The sequence below is a fragment of the Chrysemys picta genome, chromosome 4 (assembly GCF_011386835.1).
Source record: "Chrysemys picta bellii isolate R12L10 chromosome 4, ASM1138683v2, whole genome shotgun sequence".
Taxonomy (NCBI): Eukaryota; Metazoa; Chordata; order Testudines; family Emydidae; genus Chrysemys; species Chrysemys picta.
In genome coordinates, this window is record NC_088794.1 from 84,861,953 (window position 1) to 84,882,802 (window position 20,850).

At 42.4% G+C, this 20,850-nt stretch overlaps 1 protein-coding gene across 15 annotated transcripts in view; it reads left to right on the forward strand.

The window, feature by feature from the left end:
• Window positions 1-20,850, forward strand: part of FUT8 (fucosyltransferase 8) — a 246,741-nt gene that overhangs the window by 8,084 nt on the left and 217,807 nt on the right. The gene's annotated exons all lie outside the window — the stretch shown is intronic.

Genomic DNA, 20,850 nt, shown 5'->3' on the forward strand with positions numbered 1-20,850 from the left:
AAGAAATAGTATTTTTAAATTCGCCTCGTACAAGTACTGTAGTGTAATCTCTTTATTGTGAAAGTGCAACTTATAAATGTAGGTTTTGTGTGTTTGTTACATAACTGCACTCAAAAACAAAACAATATAAAACTTTAGAGCCTACATGTCCACTCAGTCCTATTTCTTGTTCAGTCAATGGCTAAGACAAACCAGTTTGTTTACATTTTTGGGAGATAATGCTGCCCGCTTCTTATTTAAAATATCGCCTGAAAGTGAGAACAGGCGTTCGCATGGCACTTGTATAGCCGGCGTTGCAAGGTATTTACATGCCAGATATGCTAAACATTTGTATGTCCCTTTATGCTTCAGCCATCATTCCAGAGGATATGCTTCCATGCTGATGATGCTCATTTAAAAAAAAAAAAAAAAAGCGTTAATTAAATTTGTGACTGAGCTCCTTGGGGGAGAATTGTACGTCTCCTGTTCTGTTTTACCCACATTCTGCCATATATTTCATGTTATAACAGTATCAGATGATGACCCAGCACATGTTGTTTATTTTAAGAACAGTTTCACTGCAGATTTAACAAAATGCAAAGAAAGTACCAATGTGAGATTCCTAAAGATAGCTACAGCACTCGACCCCAGGTTTAATAATCTGACGTGCCTTCCAAAAATATGAGAGGGATGAGGTGTGGAGCATGCTTTCAGAAGTCTTAAAAGAGCAACATTCCAATGCAGAAACTACAGAACCCGAATCGCCAAAAAAGAAAATCACCCTTTTGCTGGTGGCATCTGATTCAGATGATGAAAATGAACATGCGTCGGTCCGCACTGCTTTGGATTATCGATCAGAACCCATCATCAGCATGGACACGTCCTCTAGAATGGTGGTTAAGTACAGTACTTGTACTTGTATTAGATGAATTGAAAAATGTTATTTCCCTTGTTTTTTACAGTGCAAATAATTGTAATAAAAAATAAATATAAAGTGACCACTTTATATTTGTATTCTGTGTTGTAATTGAAATCAATATATTTGAAAATGTAGAAAACATCCAAAATATTTAAATAAATGGTATTCTATTATTGTTTAACACCGTGACTAATAATGATTTATTTAAATTGCTTGACAGCCCTAGTTTCTTTTAAAGGTAGAATAGTTGGAGAGAGATTTAATAGTGAAGAGTGTTACTCTGACAATTTTTACTTTGTAGAATTAACAATTTTGTAAAAGTTTTTGGAATATTGTTGTGCATATCTTGTGGCAGACGATTCTGGTTAGTTGCATAATTTTTTCTGCCCAGGATATTTCTGCTAACCTTTTTAAAATATATTGTGTATTATAAAAGTACTGTAATAATACAGGTTAGTGCTGTTCCAGCTACTTCCTGATATCTTTCGTTAGCCTTTTGAATTACAGTACTTGGATTAAACTTTTCTATAATTTAGTTAGAATTTATATAACAACAAATCAGTGTTTTTATGATGAAAATAGTGTCCTTAAACTCTTTCAGATCTGAAGACTTTTTGAAACCTGTTGTTGTTTTGTGTATATATACATATTTGTATTCAGACATAGAAGCAAGTTTTATGAACAAATCAATAGAATGAGCTTGCATGTAGGAGGTGAGCATGCAAAGGTTACTTTTTTAACCTCCATAATTAACAACTGTTCTCTAGAAAATAGAGTGGTTGGGAGTGTAAGTCTTAATACTTTGTAATAGAATAAACATGGATCTGCTGTGGGGAAAAAAATGGTCCAACTCTGTATACAAAAGCCTAGAAATTCATTGTACTGCTGCTGAGCTGTGACCCTTCAGAAAAGCAGATAGTTCACATGTGCTTTTGCCTCCACATAAACGCCTATCAAAAAAAGCAATTAATTAAATTGGCACATTGACTTTCCTCCTCATGCTTGGTGAGTATAAAAATGCTTTTGTTGAATAAGAAAAAAGTGACTTGTTGCAAAAATGTGTTGAAGTATTAAAATTGACAAGAGCCTTGGAGGTCTCTTCTCACCTTCCCTATCTTTCATTTTGACATCACCATAAGTAAGAAACATACTTGGGAAAAATCATTGAGACAAGCAGTTCAGTGCAACCAGAGCTTCTGATAACCTCAGTTGTGTTTGGAGAGGGCCCAAGAGATTCAGTATCATAACTAAACATTTATGACTAGACTTTGATTGTGATATTAAATAGTATTAAAAAAAAAGTTTTGCATAATATGTAGTAATGCAAACAGTACAGGAATTCCCATAGCTAGGGCCCTACCAAATTCATGGCCATGAAAAATGCGTCACGGACCATGAAATCTGTATAGCACACAAAAGACCAGATTTCATGGGGGAGACCAGCGTTTCTCAAATTGGGGGTTCTGGCCCAGAAGGGAGTTGAGGGGGGCGTACCAAGGTTATTTTAGAGGGGGTCATGGTATTGCTACCCTTACTTCTGCTTTTCCTTCAGACCTGTGTAGCCAGAGAGTGGTGGTGTTGGGCCGGCTGCCCAGCTCAGAAGGCAGCACCCCGCCAGCAGCAGCACAGACATAAGAGTGGCAGTACTACAACACCCCCCCGCCCCCAGCAACCTTATGACCCACCACAACTCCTTTTTGGGTCAGGACCCCTACAATTACAAAACCTGAAATTTCAGATTTAAATAGCTGAAATCCTTAAATTTGCGTTTTTTAAAAAAAAAATGCTATACATGAAATTGACCAAAATAGACCATGAATTTGGTAGGGCCCTATACATGGTAAATTAGACCAGTACTCTAGTCCGGTAAACTGTCTAATAGTAGCCAATACCAGCTGCTACAGAGGAATGTGGCAGGAACTATACTGTGGACAGGTTATTACATAACTGCCCATAGTGAAAACAACTTCCAATTCTCCCCAATAATTAGGGCAATTGGGACTTACAGTATTTCAGGTGAAGGTTCCTAATAGTCTTCTTTAATCCTAACTAGCCTAAATTATTGCTATCTGAAAGTTTTGTCACTCCACTGTTCATCCGCTTGATATGTTCAAAGAATTCTATTAGAGAAGCATAATTTTCCTTTGCCAAAGTAGTGTTTGCTTGTCCCTTCCACATTATGACTAATGTGTTTTTAAAATCTGTTTTTAATGATTTTCAGACCATTTACCTTGTCCCGACATAAAGTTCTATTGGTCCATGATTTCTAGGCTTATTCCTAGCACTTTAAAAAAAAAAAAAAAAGTAGGTAAAACGTTTGCCTGCTATCTTCTTCTAGCCCTCCTGTAAAGTAGCAGGTTTTACTTATGGAATGCCACCAACCAATGATTGTCATCAGTTACTTTACTCTCAAATATCTTCAAATTCTGAAGGAATACTCTTTGGTTCTGGTTATTTGTTGCTCTTTAGTTTATCAGCTTGAACCACCATCCTCCTTTTATTTTAAAAAGAACTTAAATTCCTGACAGTAGCTCATCTTTATTTCAAGAGGTCCTCGGGAGTAACACAATGGGTTCTTATATCTCTGGTGTTATTACTTCACCATCCCTGTCTTGGCACCTGGGTTTTCCTCTTTGGTTCTGCAGTCTTCATTGCTCTTGCCTTCCAGCCAAAGAAAAAGATACCCCTTCCAAGTGAAAAAGCCCAAAATAAAGAAGTATTCTCTAGACTCAGTTCTTCACTCTTGCTGATGCAGGATTGCCCTCCCTGGCTAAACAATGTCTTCATCTTCCCTGGGCTACAGATGCCTTCTTTTTTTCTCCCTGGGCTCCAGTAGTTCTTTACCCTGTTGACGCAGGGGTTTGAAGGTGCGTTCCTCCTGTCTTCTCTGGAAGCAGAAGCTCAACGCTCCTAAACAAGGACTTACAACAGCAACTGAGCCTCCATCCCACCCCAGTACTATACTGTCTCAGCTTTTCCTTCTTCCATCATACCCCTTTGCATCCTTTCACAATCTGTTGTCACAGGCCTTTTCAACAACCCTGTAATTGGGGTCCGAGTTTCCTAAGCTCTCTTGGCAGAGAGCTGCTCTCCAGATTCCATCTCCCCTGGTCTTTCAGAACCACCACCTGCTCTCTGTTGATGCCTCTGAGCTCCTCCTGGCTTCTGCAGAAAATCTCACCCAACATCTTGATCCAATCCTAGTCTCTGTCCTTCTGAGCCAAGAACAACACATTATATAATTCTGGCACAGTCACATGGCTTCTGGGTCATATAACCTGTCTAGGACTATGTCTCCCATCAGTCCCTCTTGGAAAAACATCTCTCAGAATTCCCCTCCTGTAAAGGCCAAAATCCCCAATAAAAGGCTGATGAGTGGTGCCTGTTCTTAATAGAGCCAGCATACTCTGGTAGTTATCTCTTCAACATCCTCACTGATAAAGATGGATATAAAACTTATTTGCTGTTTCCTTCTCTTCTTTAATTGTTTCCTTTATCCCTTGGTAGGAGTAAAATAATTACCATGATTCATTGCTATTCCAATAGCAACTGATACATCAGCTGCTTGGTAAACTAGATGGAAACAAACAATAAGCATTGCTATGCAACCAAATATAGTGTAATGAATCTAGGAACAAAAACGCAGGGCATACTTATAGGATGGAGGATACTATCCTGGGAAATAGTGATTGAGAGAGACTTGGGGGTGTCATAGTAAATAATCAGCTGAACATAAACTCCCAGTATGGTGCTTTGGCCAAAAGGCTAATATCCTTGGATGTATAAAAAGAAGAATATTGAGTAGGAGTAGAGAGGTTTGACGCTGGTGCGACCACTCCTTGAATATTATCTGGGTCTGGTGTCCATAATTCAAGAAGGTTATTAATAAATTAGAGAGGAGCCATGACAATAAGTAAAGGATAGGAAAACATTCTTTATAATGATAGAATCAAAGAGAAAGCAAAGGGGTGACTTCATCATTGTCTATGAGTATCTATATGGGAACAGCAGTCTGATAATAAAAGGCTCTTCAGTCTAGTAGACAAAGGTATAACAAGATCCAGTGACTGGAGGTTGAAGCTAGACAAATTCAGACCAAAAATTAAAGTTCAGGTTTTTAACGGTTGGGGTAATTATCCATTGGAACAACATATGTAGATTCTCCATCACTGGCAATTTTAAAACCGAGATAGGATGTTTTTCTAAAAAATATGCTCTAGTTCAAACAGGAATTAATTTAGGCTAGTTCTGTGGCCTATATTCTGCAAGAGATCAGACTAGATGATCACAATGGTCCCTTCTGGCCTTATAACTTACGAGTCTATACTCAAATACTGTAGTTAGGATCAAAACTCTTGACTTCATTAGGGCTCTGTCTGGGCCCACAAGTCTATGTGGATCCAATTGCAGTATTGGGATCATGATCTGTAAATTTATTGTCATGGGGGTTCCAAGTTGATAGTGGTCCTTTAAAATGACCTACTTTTTTTTAGAAGTCCCAGATGAACATTTACATTTAGAAGTAATAATAATGGAGAGAATTCCAAATGTAATACATTTTTCTTTACAGTATAAGAGCTTGCTAGAGGTTCAAAATGTTTCTTGAAATGTCTCTCAAAATTCTGATTGTAACATTTTCCTAGTTCATCTGAAATGGAGGTCTCCAATTTAAGCTCTAGTTCAGCAGTTAAAATCCTTCTCTAATTTATAACCCTACGCGGCCTAAGTGAGAATCTGGGGACAGATTTAGGAGTAGAGTTCCATCCTTGAAAATATTAGTGGTATAGCTGTATTGACAAATGGCTTAATAAATCTACCTTGATTAAGAAGGAAGATGGAATCATTTTAGTGATGGAGCCTTTCACTCCATGGAGGCTAAACTAGCCCTTAATCGGAAGGTGGTTGTCAAGGTCAGGTTGAGGCACACTGGAGGGACAGTGAGGAGAAACAGGCAAAGTAACTGCCAATATGTATCCATTTTGGGGCTAAACACAGGATGGCACTCTCCAGGGCTTTGTCTGGCTCCTTTAATCAACATTACATCCATTTGAACTAGCCCATTTACATCTTTTTATATGTTGTCTTTCATTCTAATGTCCTGATAGTTACACACTGATTTTAATCAGTGTACAACTTTAAAAAAAGGTATTCGTCTCTCACCATTAAGCAGGGCAGAAATTACTAATTTGTAAAGAGCCCCACATAAAAGAAGCATCAGATGACATGCCTAGCAAAATAGGCAGAAGACAACTAAATATCTAAATATTTGTTTACCTTTTATTTGATACCCACAGTACATTTACCTGCAAAAAATCCCAGCACCATGTCCAGTTATTTTCAATATTAACATTTGATAGATGTGCCTGGTCTGTGAAATATGTGTAATCAGAGATTTCACTCAATTTAATAGAATCACTAGAAACATCATGTCATAGGTGTTGTAATGATGCTCACTCTGTAATATGGTAACGCTGTGTTAAATAAATCTGGTGACTTTGGTACATCTACACAGTAATTAAACACCTGTGACTGGCCCGGGTCAGCTGATTTGGGCTGGGGCTGCAGGGCTGTAAAACTGCTGTGTAGATACTTGGGCTGGATTTCGTCCCAGAACCTGGGCTCCAGCCCAAGCTTGAATGCCCGAACACTGCAATTAAACAGCAGTAGCGCCTGAGACCTGTGAGCCTGAGTCAGCTGACATGGGCCAGCTGCTGGTGTTTAATTGTAGTGTAGACCTACAGTATATTCCTGTATGATGTTTCTTTAAACAAAAGCTTATTGTTGTAATGATTATTGTTTTGTTTCACATTTTTACATGGCAAGGATTAATAAACCTGCTAATACCTTCTTAATTAAATAGTTAAAAAAGCATCAGAGGAAAAAGAGAGTAAGCAGAGATTGCTAATGGGTAATGGATAGTCAAGGTAAAGGATAAGTGAGCAAGCATAACAATTTCAGGAAAAACCTTCATATGCTTAAAAGGCCAATTAGCAGTGGATTCTTCTTAATCTCAGCACTTATTTAGTCCTTTTATTATAGTGACAATGACTCAAAGAGAGAGAGTCACAAGAAGATGCTTCAGCACTGGAGCAAATTATCAGATCTAGAGACAATCAATATAGCACATGTGACCATTAGGACTTCTATTTTCTGTAGTGCATAAGCTATGCAAAATAGGTGTATAGGGGTGTGTGTGTGGGGGCAATATTCATGAAGGCCTTTTCTGGTGTGCTGAATATTATGCCTAGGGTCCTACCAAATTCATGGCCATGAAAAACACATCACAGACCATGACATCTCTTCTCCCCACCCCCACCCCCACCCGTGAAATCTAGTCATTTTTGTGTTCTTTTACCCTAAACTATACAGATTTCATGGGGGGAAAACAGTGTTTCTCAAATTGGGTGTCCTGACCCAAACGGGAGTTGCAGGGCGTGGGGTCACAGTATTGCCTCCCTTATTTCTGTGCTGCCTTCAGAGCTGGGCGGCCAGAGAGTGGCAGCTGCTGACTGAGGGCCCAGCTCTGCAGGCAGCAGTGCAGAAGTAAGGGCGGCAATACCATACCATGCCATCCTTACTTCTGTAGTGGTGCTGGCAGTGGCTCTGCCTTCAGTTCTTTGACTTTAGGAGGAGAAAGCAAGCTGGGATTTGACATTGTAATAGTAACTGCAGCCACTAGTAAGGTGTGTCATTTTAATTTTTTGTTTTATTTCCTTTTTATCAAATTGATTAGAACCCAGAAAGAGAGCTTAAATACTGCAGTTTTAAAATAATCCTTTGTAGTCTAAAGGTTATAAACCATTGGTATTATGTAAACAAAAATTAAAAGGAAATTCTTAGGCTCAAGGCCCTTACTTCCTTTTTGGTTTTGTTTTGTTTTACCATATGTATTCTCTCTGACTTGTATTGTTCAATCCTTTCTTTCATTGGGGGAGATGAAGGATTTGGTAATGGTAGAATTTTTCTTTTTTTGTGAATTGGAGGGAATTGATGAGTTTCCCTTTAGCCATGGCAGGGATCAAAATTTCTTGTTCTTTGATTATTGGTCCAAGTTCCTTGTTCATACCTTGGTTCTCTCTCCTCTGGACTGTTGTAATATCCTTCTCCTTGTTTTGATAACTCCAAAGCTGCTGCTTTGCTCATTTAACCCTCCTTATCATATCCCCCAACTAGTTCTTTCCTCATCAAACACCTGTTCCTTGTTTTTAGGAGCACTGCAGAGCTTCACCATGTCTACATTTCTGCCATAGTTTCTATTGCGTCTCATCTTTGGCCTACAATTTGCCAGCTGTTCTCAACTGGATATACTCTCTTTGTGAGTTTATTTTTCATCCTGTTGCTGTGCTTAGGAAAAACCTCCCTGTCCCTATTTGGAGTTCTCCACCTCTGAATCACTCCTTTTAAACCCTCTTCTTTTGGCTGATTTTCTGCAGATGTTCACTGCTCTGTACTAGTACTCCTCTGTTGCTCTACTTTTATCTCATATTGAATGGTCCATGTTTTCAAACTTCATCCACATTTTGTGTCATGTTAATTTTTTGTTGTTTTTTGTCTTTGGCATCCCTTCTCCTTATTTTGTCATTCTTTAATGTTAATCTTATTTAACATTTTAAAATATTTATATATTTACCTTTTTAAAAACTTACAACAGTATATTAACTTAAGAAAGAGCAGAATGGACAGAGTCCATACAAAGAAAATTCATTCTGTGTTCAAAAACAGCAATGATTAAATGCTTTTCTTCTAAAGTTTTCCAAAGTTACAATTTGAGCTTTAGTCATCATTTAGACCCCCTCCCCTCCCCCAAAAAGTGAGGGGTCACTGTATTGGAGTGTAGGTTAACACCTTGTTGATTTGTATGAAATGAAAACTGAAGGAGAAGATAAAGAGATATGAAAAATAAGAGACTGAGTCACAGGAAAAGAATGGACGTCTAATAGGTGAATGCAGAAGTGGCAGAGTATGGGGCCCCTTTAACTTGGGAGATGTTGAGCTACATTTTTGCTGGTCTGCTAAAGTATTTCTGTCCATAGTAGGTTGCTTAAAATATGTTTACCATCATGCTTCTCTCTTTCTCTGACCCCCAAATGTTACATCATGATTTTAGCAGCTGGTATCTATCTCAAGATCTGCTGGTTAGAGATGCCCATATTTCCAGTGTAATGTAGCACCCTTATCTCCTGAGTAAGTACCCCCTGGTCAGTTAGCCTTCATGGTGATGGAAATTCTTCCTAAATTCTTCACTTCAGAGGTAGATGTGAGATCCCTCCTGCAATTTTTTTTTTTTCAAGTGGGAATGGTTTTTTTGTTGTGGTACTACAACTACACTGAGAACTCAACATTGCAGATGTTGACAGATAGAGAATTCCTCAAGGTTTTCTCTGTGGGTCATCCTTTCTAGGCACAATATTTTTTGCCTTTTCTCACCCTCTCCTTCCAGCTTAGCACAAGTTCTGGGAGGGAGAGGGGTCCTTTGGCAGGATTTCAGGAGAACTAGTAAATACTCTCATTTTTGTGCTACTTCTACACTGCTAATGGTTAAAGTGGAGGCTCAGTGCTCAGATCAAAGGGGCCTCCACTCCTATTCTTGCTTAGCTCAATGCCCCTGCAGCCCCTCTCCACTCTGCAGAAGCACTGCTTCTGGACACCTGAGGTTTGGGCTGGTTTAAACCAGGACCTGGCTTTACAGAGATCCACAGATGGTTGATCTCATGGTACTGTCTCCAGCCAGTGCTGAGCATGACCGCAAGACCCTAGTAATAGGTTAGAGAGGAAGGAAATTCCTTAAGTTTAGAAACCTGCACTTCTGTTGTGGCTGATTTCTTTTGCTCAGAATATCCCAAGGAGAGCAAAAGTCCAGAGGACCTCTTCCTGCTGTGGCTTTTGGTCCCCTTTTGGCTTTCCTGATTACTCTTCTTAAGGCCACTCAGAAGTTTTTCTCAATCCCAGCACAGAATCCCCAGGTAGTTCTATATTTAAATGTTTTTTTGATGCTGACAGTGACCCCACACTGTTTCCTCAAGTAAAAAAGCTTTGAGTCCTCAAGAACAATTAGGTGCCTTGCTCCACCTTCCTCGCTCTAGCAGTGGGCTCATGTCTTGTGATTGCCAGTGGTCCTGGATCCTTCTGTTTTCTTGGTACACCTTATGGCCCCTCAGCCCTCCCCCGATCTTGTACAATAAAGGTGAAACCTTCCATAAGAGGAGCTCAATCATTTTCTTTAATTTATTCCTTTATCACCACTAATATTGCCAAAATCATTATTATCAAGGAAGGCAGAACTCTCCCGATTATCCTCTGACCAGTACAACTCCAGTCATCTCTTGCAGTAGGATGAAACTGATGAGCTGGTGGATATTGTTCATTCTGATTTTAAAACAGACAACCCTTCCTCCCATGTTTCCTTAACTTGGGACCCTTTCCAGGTGACATGAAGGAAGAAAGGCAAATTAATCTTCTCAATACCAGAATCACTGGAGAAGATTGCATACTTTGATCCTAATTCTAGTGGCTGGAGTGGGAGCCCCAAATGACTTTATTGACCAGGGGTAGGAAACCTATGGCATGTGTGCCAAAGGCGGCACACGAGCTGATTTTCAGTGGCACTCACACTGCTTGGGTCCTGGCCACCGGTCCAGGGGGCTTTGCATTTTAATTTAATTTTAAACGAAGCTTCTTAAACATTTTAAAAACCTTATTTACTTTACACACAGCAATAGTTTAGTTATATATTATTGACCTATAGAAAGAGACCACCTAAAAACGTTAAAATGTATTACTGGCACGTGCAACCTTAAATTAGAGTGAATAAATGAAGACTCGGCACACCACTTCTGAAAGGTTGCCAACCCCTGTTATAGACCAAAAGATGAAGAGGTAACAAGGGGCTTTGTGTCCTCTTGACATTGCCCAATAATGGCATTCTAGTTAAGTCTGGAGTTCTTAGAGGGTTGCACATATCCATTCCATTGTAGGTGAGTGCACACCCAGTGCACGGTTGTTGGAGGTTTTTCCCTCAGCGGTACCCATTGGGGTGGCTGGAGCACCCTCTGCAGCTGTGTGCCGCTGCATGCAGGCATAAAGGACAGAGCCACCTCCGACCCTCTCAGTTCCTTCTTTACCACCTCTTCAATGTGTCTGTAGTGCTTCAAGCATATCAGCAGGGCAGCCAGCACTGAGATGTGTTGAGTAAGTGTGTGTGTGTGTGTGGTGAAAACAGCACTGAGATGTGTTGAGTAAGTGTGTGTGTGTGTGTGTGGTGAAAACAGTTACATGTTGCACCTTGGGTGAGATTCTATGCTGCTCTTAGAGGCACAGGATAGAACTCTGAGCCCAAGGGTGTGTGTGGTCTAATTTGGCTTTAAGGCACCTTTGTGCACTCCTGAATCTGACCTGCTCTATGTCCCCCAGCATAATTTAGATAGCCCTGAGGCTAAGTTACAGTAGCCTGTCCCTGGCTGTCTGTGGGCCACAGTACACTGGAAACTCGCAATGGTGTGTGCTACAATTCTTCCCCGGACTTGCCCTTTCTGCCCATAGCATGTCACCCTATGCCAAGACTTGTGAGGGGGTCCTTGAAAGGCAGCCTTACAGCTCTCTTTGAGCTCTAGCAGAAATCATCCCCTGGCCAAATCTGGGACTTGTAAAGAATCTCTCTTAAACTGTCCCAGACTTTTTAACTAGCATGAAGGAGCCAGAGGGGTGAGGATCTCATCTCTTGTGTCTACCTCTGAAATGGGGAGCAAAATGTAGAAACTCCATCAGCACTGAGGCTAGGTCTACACTACGGGGGGGCGGGGAGGGTTGACCTAAGATATGCAACTTCAGCTACGTGAATAGCTTAGCTGAAGTTGCGTATCTTAGGTCGACTTACCTGGCTGTGAGGACGGCGGCGAGTTGACTGCTGCCGTCAACTCCGCTTCCGCCTCTTGCCGCAGTGGATTTCCGGAGTCGACGGCAGAGCCATCAGGGATCGATTTTATCGCGTCTAGTGAAGACGCGATAAGTCGATCCCAAATAGATCGATTGCTATCCGCCGATCTGGCGGGTAGCGAAGACGTGCCCTGAGTAATGGAGCAGCAGATACCTACTTGAAGAAGTAAAATTTAAAGATAAGAAAAATAATTTTGCCTTTCTAGCCCTGATAGTTTGGATATCAGACATTAAAACTGTCACTGCTCCTTCATTACAGTAGTACTTTTTTAGTAATTTTTTCTGGTCTTAACATACCGGTAAGTCCCAGCCCTTGGATTATATATATATAAACCTTCAAGCAAAGTGCTAGCTTGGAGGCATTTTTTGTTATACTGAAAGTAATTAAAGAGATGAAACTCATCCACTGAACTTTTAGAAAGGTTGAAAATTGGCTTTTAATCCTTCTGTAAATGTTTCCTTCAAGCCTGTGGTACTGTTTGGGTTGCTGTTCATATAATTTTATTTTAAAGATGCACCTTGCGAAGATGCTTGAAATACTACTTAGAGCCTCTACTACTAATACTCCTTTTTACATCCTTACAGTTGGCATGGAATAAATAAGGATGCAGCCTGTACATAATAGGTAACTGAAAAGCGCTCTCATACCATATGTGACTTATGGGTGCTTTGATGTAAAGGGCATGGTTTGAAAGTAACCCCAAATTTCATAAACCGACTTGCTACTGCCAAACAAATCTCCTCAGTAAATGCGGAAACAAAGGGAGCAAGAATATCTTCTATCTATACCCAGCAGCAAGGTATCTCTTCTCTTGAGGTTGAGGATGAGACACTTGAGAGATGAAACCAAGGCTGAGATTAATGGTCTACCCTGAATCCTTAAATTGAAGACTCAAGTATATATTTTTGTATATAACTTTGTCTAGATGCATGTTTCCCTAAGTTTGCAACTCAACATGGATATTAAGGTAGGGAACAATACCCTCCTCTAACTGGATTTCCATTGCATTATGTAAAGGTAACTTTAGAATCTCCTGCCAGTCCAAATAAATTGCACCATTACAGAGTTCAGTCTTGTTAATTTTGTTGCAAATGAAATTAAAGGAGTCAGCTTTGAAATTAAAAGAAACTAGAAAAAATGGATTCTAATGAACAACAGAAAACTAAGAACAATACCATCAGTTCTAATTACAACATATAGTCTTTATTCATTAGTATCAAGGTTTTACGGGAATAAAAAGCCCTAAATATGGGATCATTCATATCCTTATGTAAAAGGAAGAGCTAAGTGTTCTTACAAAAGGTTTGTGATATATACATGATTTCAAACTAGTTTTAGAAATGTTAAAATTGGAAAAGAAGCAAATCCTGACAATGGTAATTATTGGAAGGGACAAAACTTCTAATTCATTCAGTGACTGGAGCAGTAGCCACTGCTATAGTTAATGTTGTGAAACAGTTTACTTTAATGCCTTATTTTCAGAGTTTTCTTTTGAGCATAAATTCTCTGTGCTTGATCTATTTTAAAATGATTATTTTCACCAAAAATTTTGAGGAGCATTCCTTCAGCTTTTTTGAATTTGCGAGGGTGGAGAAGTGTAGTACACTTTTCCATTATTTTTAAACAAAACAAAAGACCCCTAAACATGCAATCTTTGGATGTTTAGTCTGTGGATTTCAGTGCTTTAAAAATTTAAATAAGCGTTATTGACACCTCTTATCTTTTCAATTTTTTTTATTGGAACCAGGAAGCTGTGCACATAACATTTTGAAATTAGTACACCTCTACCCCTATATAACGCTGTCCACAGGAGCCAAAAAATCTTACTGCGTTGTAGGTGAAACCGTGTTATATCGAACTTGCTTTGATCCACTGGAGTGCGCAGTCCTGCGCCGCCCCCCCCCCCCCGAGTGCTGCTTTACTGTGTTATATCCGAAATTATGTTATATCGGGTCGTGTTATATCAGGGTAGAGGTGTATATGAATAAATTTTATCCTTCATTGAGTGCTTGCTCATGTCAATTCCATTTTGGGTGTGTGCGCACCCACATGCACAGTTAGAATTTTCTGCCTTAGGGGTATCCATAGGGCCAGCTGCGCCACCCTCTTGAGTGGTGCTCCCATGCGCCGCTGGCCCTGCGCCCCCTCAGTTCCTTCTTACCGCCCGTGGTGGTTAGTTGGACCGCCTTGCCTTGCTTTGCAAGAGCAGTAGCGTTTTTTCCATAGACATTGTTTCGTCGTTGTACATTTGGGGTGGGAAAACTACAGCCTGTGGGCCACATCTGGTCTGCCAGCCGATTTAATCTGTGGGGGTAGGGTCAGGGGCTTGTCCTGCTCCTGCGCTCCAGCCGGGGAGCGGGGTCAGGGGCTGCTCTGCGAGTGTGTACTGCAGCTCCGCACGGCTCCAGGAAGGAGTAGCCTTTTCCCGCTCTGCCTCCTAAGTGTAGGGGCAGCCAGGGGGCTATGCATGCTGCCCCCGCCCCAAGTGTCCCCCCACAGCTCCCGTTGGCCGGGAACTGTGGCCAATGGGAATTGCAGGGGCGGAGGGGCCTCTGTGTCGGAGCTGGAGGGGCGACATGCCTCTGCTTCCGGGAGCTGCTTGAGCTATGTGCTGCCTGGAGCCTGCATCCCTGACCCCGTATCAGGCCCCTGCCCCAGCCCTGATCCCCATCCTGCTCTCCAAACCCCTTGATCCCTTCACCTGAAACCAGTTATCCCCTGCCCCACCCCAGAGCCCGCACCTCCAGCTGGAGCTGTCAACCCCCTCACCCCAACCCCCTACCCCCAGCCTGGAGCCCCTTTCCGCACCTGAACTCCTCATTTCTGGCTGCACCCCAACCCCAATTTCGTGAGCATTCATGGCCCGCCATACAATTTCCATACCCAGATGTGGCCCTCGAGCCCAAATGTTTGCCCACCCCTGTTGTACATAGTTTCATTGTAGTTAGTTGATGATGTTAGTTAGTGAAGTCCCAGTTGGAACTTTGCCCCAAGCGGGGCATGCCCTGCTCCCCTGTCTTCAAGCCATGTGTGTCATGTAGCAGGTTGATGCCGATCAGCGATCCTCACGACAGCTGTCTTAAGTATCTGGGAGAAAGCCATAGAAAAGACCAGGTGCCGCATCTGTAAAAACTTTCGCCTGTGGACTTGGAAGGAGCGGGATATCGTTATTGATGGAGACTACTCTTCGTCCGGCGTCTGAGCCCTCCACTGTGGCACCCATGCCCAGCACTTTGGCCTTGGCGCGCAGTGCACCGCCAGCACCAGACCTGGCCTGGCACCGTTCCATCTCTTCCTACATCGAAGAAGAGGCAGAAGAAGCGAAGCCCCTTGGCACCGAAGGACAGAGGTACCACTGAGGTTGGACTCGCCCAGCCCGGCCAGGGATCCATCTCCCACCCCGGTAGTGGCAAGGGCTCCCAGCCATTTATGGGGCCTTGAGTACCTGAAGTGGTTCTGGCAGCTAAAGAGCAAAGCCGACTGGCTCCGCAGGTGCTATGCCAGGGGACCGAAATGGCTTTGCTTGCGACACCGAAGGGGAAAACCACTGGGGTGCTGCAGCAACGTTGACTGGCGGAGCACCCCAGGTCGCCAGACTGCAGGCGCAAGTCCCCGTCGCTGCGAGCTCAGACCCTAGCACCACAACCTAGCTTCCAGGCTAGAAGGCCTAGATTTCCGTCGAGCTCCCCTTCTACTAGGCGAAGGACTCCATACTTATGGTACCACTTCCTGTACCCCCAATACCAGTGACCATCTGGCCATTGGTCACCTAGATGCCAGTCACCTTCTACCAGAAGGTCTCCTTTTCATCAGTCACTGTCCTGGAGGGGTCGTTCAGGATCTCAGCATCCTTGGCGCTTGCCCTGGTACCGTTCTTCCAGCAGGCGATGCTACTCCCTGCCGATTGCCTACCAGGGTCAGTAGACAAACCCAGGTCTCAACAGGCCCGCCATGGTCACTGGAGGGATAGTAGTCATGGTTGGACTTGCAACACCAGAGGGAACAGAGAAGAGCCCATTCTCCTCAACTACCACCTATGCCAGAGGAGGAGACCTTTGAGGAGCAAGAGGCAAGGGCTGATAAGGAGGTGACACCTTTTACTAATAATCTCATTTCCTGATAAAGCTGTCATGCCTCCACCGCTTTCTGTGGCAGATGACTTCAGGCAGCTAAGGGAACTAATGAAGCGGATTGTTGATGAGCTGCAGATTCCCTTAGAGGAGGTTCAGGAGTCCTATCATAAACTGCTAAATATTTTATACACTTCAACATGTATGAAGATTGCCAATCCAGTCAGTGAAGTTCTGAAAGAGCCCACTAAGGCGATTTGGCAAACCCCTGCTACTGCACTGCCTACTTGCAAAAGGGCAGACAAAAAATATTGTTCTATCTAGGGAATCAAGACTTTCCATTTTCTCACCCAGCACCAAATTCACTAGTAGTGAAGACAGTTAATGAACGAGGCAGACAACATAACTCAGAGTCCATCCTGTACAATAAGGACCACAGGAGGCTCGATCTTTTTGGTCATAAATCCTGTGATTCAGCCACACTGCAGTTCAGCATAGCAAACCATCAGGCACTCATGGCCAAATATGACTATTAAAATTATAACAAACTCAATTATTTTATTGATCATCTGCCAGAAGAACATCTATAAAGTAGTGTTGAAAGTACGCAGCTCTAATAAATCTTGTTTGGTTTTGGTGTTGTATTTTGATGATTTCCACACTGTATTTAAGCTCCTGAAGGTGTTCCTGGCTTTGATTTTTGTTCTGGGTGTCCTGGCTTGTTCCACTGTTCTGGCTGATGGTGCTGCCCAAGTATGTGAATGTTTCTACATTGGTGAGAACATAATCCTGTATCTGTACTGGTGATGGTGAGACAATATTAAAGGTCATGATATCTCTTTTATTGCGGTTGATTTTTAGTCCAATTTGCTGGCTGAAAGCGTTGAGTCAAGTTGTTTTTTCTTGTATATGTTGATGGGTATGTCATAGGAGAGCGACGACATCTGCGAAGTCCAGGTCTTCAAGGTATGAGAAGAGTGTCCATTTAAAGCCTCTTGGCATGTCCTCTGTTGTATGCCGCATTACCCAAAATTAATTAATTTTATGTATTGGTTAATTCAAACTGCCAGGTAGAAGTTGATTTTAAAAAGAACCTTTTGGTCTGAGAAGTTTGAGAATTCTTTTTAGGTAAAGTACTTGTCTCTACCTCACAAAAATAGATTACCTGAAAATAGGAGTCTTATAATTAAAGTGCTTCCTCAACCATAACAATAGCATTGCTAGTGCATGCTATAATTAACTAGCTTTTTAGTTAGGTCCTAAGATCTGTAATTGTAAAATGCATTGAACTAATCTACAAAGTAAGCGATTTCAAATCGCAATGCCAGATGCTTAAAATGTCCAATTGTGTGGCATATAGTGCAGCAGGGAGAGCCTTCCAATTGATTCTCATTCGATGAATACAATTTTTTTTTAAAAAATAGATTTTTTTCCCCTGAACTAGTGGGAGGGAAGCCAGGGGGGCTCCGTGCGCTGCCCCTGCCACAAGCACTGGCTCTGCACCTCCCACTGACTGGGAACTGCAGCCAATGGGAACTGTGGGGGCGGTGCCTGCAGGCAGGGGCAGCGTGCAGAGTCCCCTGGCCCCTCCACCTAGGAGCTGCAGGGACATCTCAGCTGCTTTCGGGGATCCTCACTGAGGTAAGCGCCACCCCAGCCCTGAGCTCCCTCCCATGCCCAAACTGCTGCTGGCCCAGCGGCTGGTCAAGCTGCTCAGGCAGCCCCGGAGCCAACTGTACTGGCTGCTGCAGAAGTCACGGAGGTCATGGAAAGTTATGGAATCTGTGACCTCCGTGATAGACATGCAGCCTTAGCCATGAAGTCCAATCTCTTTTTTCTGTTCACAAGGGATTTGTGTGTAACTTATCACACACCAAGATGAGAATACATCAGTTGGTCTATATTTTTGTTTGTTTGATTATAAGGATTTACTCCTATGTCTTTGCTGCACGCTATTGGTAGCGGCATGCAGGGTATGTGTGGCTACATGATGCAGTGAAAAGCCAACTGCATCCATAGTGCCATGTGTAGCTACACGTATCCGTGAAAGGCTGTTGGGGGAGTCAGCGGCGAGGTAGTGGGACATTACCCTGCTCAAAATAGAGTGTAGACAAGGGAGGCACTGCCTGGCTGTGTAGAGAGCTGTGTCGGATTCATGCCCTAAGGGTTCAGTCCTGTCTTTACTTGGCTAAACAGTGCCTCACCATCAACACTGTTATGTATACCCATGCTAAGGGAGAGTGCAGTGTATTTACTGTACATGCACCCATAAGGAGTGTGCAGTGTAGATGTACCCCTAGACTGATGTACCCCTAGTAAAGGTTTTAATAATAAAAATCAATCTTTAGATTCTTAATAAAATTGTTTGGGTTGTGATGATCCAAACAGATTGTTCAGTTTTTTTTTTTTTTTGAAGCATAAGAATGTATGTGTAGTGTGTTTACTTATAAGGGTCCTTCTATACTGCTCTGTTCATTATGAGATGTTGATTTGCCTTCGGAATGCATCATGAGTGGTCTAGATCTCGTCTTTGTCTCTGACTTTCCACTGATTCAGGAGTCCTCCTCTTCTGGAGTGGTACTACTGGCGGTCTCAGCAGTCAGCATGGACTGATTAAGACTCTGAACTTTTGTCTTCCTTGGTACCAGCTAGAAGACCTGCCAGAGAGGTGAACGTGGTCTCATTATCAGCACTGAGACATCCTTCTTTGGTACTAATATCCTTTTCAACTCTTGGAACCTGCAGGACTGATTTCTGCTGCAAGTACACATTTCTGCTCTGATATCAATGATCTTTCCAATATTGAGTGTTGTTGCAGCATCAAGTTTCCAGTTGGTGATGCCTCCGGCTATGGTACCGGTTGAGTTGTCAATGCAGCACTGGACTTTGGACCAATCAGAGCGCTTTATAGTGTTGGAAGATTTGGCCCCTCTGTTACCTGCAAGCTATTCATACTCAAGCTTGGGATTAGCTTATTTCTCCCTGTTTTCTTCCAGGGATCAGTCCTGGAAGTCCTCCAGCTCTCCTATGGTGTCGGAGAATAACCGAGTTCTCACTTTTTGTTTGGGTACAGCAAGTCAGACGCTTTATTTTCTCTCTGTCAATTGCATAGAGAGAGAGAGAGCTAAACAGGTCTCTCAACAGGTAAACAATTACAGCAAGCATTTATACCTTTTGTTACAGACAATAATGAGCAACAGCTGCATTTTGTTTATACATAGGTCATTCTGATATCTTGTTTTGCTCACTAATGTAGACTCTTAGTCTACATTCCATATTATCTACACATTATCTACACAAGGTCGCAACAACTTCTCAGACAGTTCTTTCCCACTTGCCTCACACATTCCTCGCTTCTACAAATCTCGCGTTATTAGGGTTACAGTTAGCCTGACTCTTGCTAACAAACTGTCATGCATTGCATCCCCTTCCTGTCAGCTCTTTCTCTGCTTCCACAATGGAGAATTGTCATTGGTACCAAGATTGACTGGGAGACAGGAGAGCTTGGCCTTGTGTTTATTGGCCTCTGGTACTATACTCATTTCCACATTGGCATCCTTGGAATCTATGGGGTGTCCCACATACTTCAAGATCCCAGTCAATTTGCTCACACTTGAACTGAGGTCACAGAATTGTCTAGTTGTTTCACCTCCTATCCCTCTTAGATGGGAGACACAACCTGATATTGCTCTCATCAAATTCCAATGCATCAAGAGGAACAAGCTTTGCCTCTGGAGGAAATTTTTGCCCAACCACCTCTCTCATAATCTTCATCAGATGATTCCACTGTCCTGGACTCATCCTCCCTGGTTCTGGAAGACTTGAAGGCTTATTAGGACCTTATAGGGAGGATGTCTGCAGGTTTGGATATCGGAGCCAAGCTTGTCCAAGAGAACACCCATAAATTGGTGGACATTCTGCAACCTTCATCCCTGAGAAGTGTAGTCTTCTCTATAAATGAAACTCTCTTGGAGCTACAGAGTCCCTGTGGCACATGCCAGTGTCCTTCCCTCCTACTCCAGAACGTACTAGGGCAGTTGACACGTAAAGAAAAAGAGGCCAAGAGATGGGATTTAATGGTGAGGAAGATTTATTCTATATCCTCCTTAAAGGTGCACATTTCTAATCAACAGGTGCTTTTATCTAAATCTGACTTTTTGAGTTGGAATATGTCTAACTTTACAGATAAGTTTCCTAAGGATGCCAGAGTGTTGTCTAGTGGCTAAAATATTACTCAAATTGGCGCTCAATGTGGCTGATACCTCATCTAAGATTATGCATTCAGCTGTAACAATGAGGAGGGCTTCTTGACTAATGTACGTCAGGAGTAATACCAGAGTTCAACAGACTATAGAAGACTTACCATTTGATGGTTGATTTTCAGTTTTCTGAAAAAACTGATGAGATGTTAGGTTCTTTTAACGACTCCAGGGCCACTTTACCATCTTTAGGGATTTATACCCCAATAGTTAAAATGTGTCGTCATGTGGGGCAGCAGCAATTCTACCAGTGCTCTTAGCAGTATTTCAGGCAGTCAATTTATTCTGCTAGATGACAGGACTAATCTAAGAGGAGATATAAATCACACAGGAGAAGGCCCTCTGATTCCATGTTCAGCCATCCAGCCTGTCCTCCATCAGCTTCTGGCAAGCAGTTGATTTGACTCTCCTTTTGAGGGCAGCATACAATTTGCCAACACCCAGTCCATTTCCACTCCATTTTGGGGTCAGGCTGTCCCACTTCCACAGTACTTGGAAGTCAAACTCAGACAAGTGGATTCTAAGCACTGTGGGATTGGGTACCATCCAATTCCTTCCATTCCCTCTTTCGAGAGCCCTCTTATGGGTCATCACCCTTTCAGTAGGTCCAGACTCTGTTTGCTTTGGGAGCTATAGAAGAGATTCCCCTGCAGCACGGGGGAAAGGGTTTCTATTGATGATATTTCCTGA